At 34.1% G+C, this 1,473-nt stretch overlaps 2 long non-coding RNA genes across 2 annotated transcripts; one reads left to right on the forward strand and one right to left on the reverse strand.

Moving 5' to 3' along the window:
- Positions 1-6: 6 nt before the first annotated feature.
- LOC111084376 lies at positions 7-1,137 on the forward strand. Its single transcript, XR_002609523.1, has 2 exons — positions 7-585; positions 764-1,137. It is a non-coding gene; the product is annotated as an uncharacterized LOC111084376 (long non-coding RNA).
- LOC111084377 lies at positions 589-796 on the reverse strand. Its single transcript, XR_002609524.1, has 2 exons — positions 683-796; positions 589-651 (listed from the first exon to the last, which is right to left on the reverse strand). It is a non-coding gene; the product is annotated as an uncharacterized LOC111084377 (long non-coding RNA).
- Positions 1,138-1,473: the final 336 nt, after the last annotated feature.

Raw genomic sequence — 1,473 nt, forward strand, 5'->3', positions numbered from 1 at the left:
GTAACACATTTAGGAAGCCCTGATGATGGTAAAATCTTTATTAGACATTTTGGCCAACTAATTTTGGTAACACATTTGGGAAGCCCTGATGATTTTAACCGTGTAACTGAAACTAGGTGGTCGAAATATCTAATAAAGATTGTACTTTTCACTGTGCTAAAAATGTTGTTTTTTGCTCATAATATTACTAATTGTTTGTATCTACAGAAGCAGCCAGGTCATAAAGGTCACTTGGTAATATATTCAAGATGAAGTCTGTTTATGTAACCTACTAATCTAATTGTAAATTTGTAAAAGTACAAATTATCAGTTGCTGGTATTCTCATGTGTTCATTAGCAATACATGTAAGAATAGTAACCAAGAATAACAGGAGGAACAGCATAAAATCTTTTATAAAATGTAACTGAGTTTCTGATTTTCACTGGAGTTTGAAGAAATGAATGAAACACAGTGTAAAACAAAGTATAATTTTTTTTTAATACAAAAAGAAATCAACTTTAAGACACAACACTGAACAGTGTGTTCTCTAAATGGAGAAAGAGAGCTATCATTGGATGATATGAAGTAAGAGGGGAAGAATACAGGTCGTTGGTGGAATGATGAAGTCATGAATAACATATTGATTCTGGGTGTGGCAAGCTCAGTGATACCTTGAGGTCATTGTGGCAAGCTCAGTGATACCTTGAGGTCATGGCCTCCTCATTTTTCCCAGAATCAATATGTTATTCATGATTTCATCATTTCACCAACAAAAATAAGGAGGTCATGACCTCAAGGTATCACTGAGCTTGCCACATGACCAAACCCTTTACAGTAACTACTTAGCATGCAAAGCTGTATAGTTTTTCAGTGGTCTCTACCATGGGAAGGCTTTGAATAACACCAAACAGGAACAACCTATAACAACAACAAAAAAAACAGCATTCTAGAAGCAAAATGTTCACTTTTCTAAATTTAAAAAGAAAACACCTACTGTATGTGTCATACAACATAAACACTAGTAGACTGTAAACTGTGTAAATACACTACCTTCACCCATGTGAACTGTAAAAAACACCTACTGTGTGTCTCATACTACATAAACACTAGTAGACTGTAAACTGTGTAAATACACTACCTTCACCCGTGTGAACTGTGAAGGTAGTGTATTTACACAGTTTACAGTCTACTAGTGTTTATGTTGTATAAGACATACAGTAGGTGTTTTTTAACCAGTGTGAACTGTAAAAAACACCTACTGTGTGTCTCATACTACATAAATACTAGTAGACTGTAAACTGTGTAAATACACTACCTTCACCCGTGTGAACTGTAAAAACACCTACTGTATATCTTATACAACATAAACACTAGTAGACTGTAAACTGTGTAAATATACTACCTTCAACAGTGTGAACTGTAAAAAACACCTACTGTATTGTATGTATCATACTACATAAACACTAGTAGACTGTAAACTGTGTAAATACACT

This window comes from Limulus polyphemus, unplaced genomic scaffold (assembly GCF_000517525.1).
Source record: "Limulus polyphemus unplaced genomic scaffold, Limulus_polyphemus-2.1.2 Scaffold19839, whole genome shotgun sequence".
Classification (NCBI taxonomy): Eukaryota; Metazoa; Arthropoda; class Merostomata; order Xiphosura; family Limulidae; genus Limulus; species Limulus polyphemus.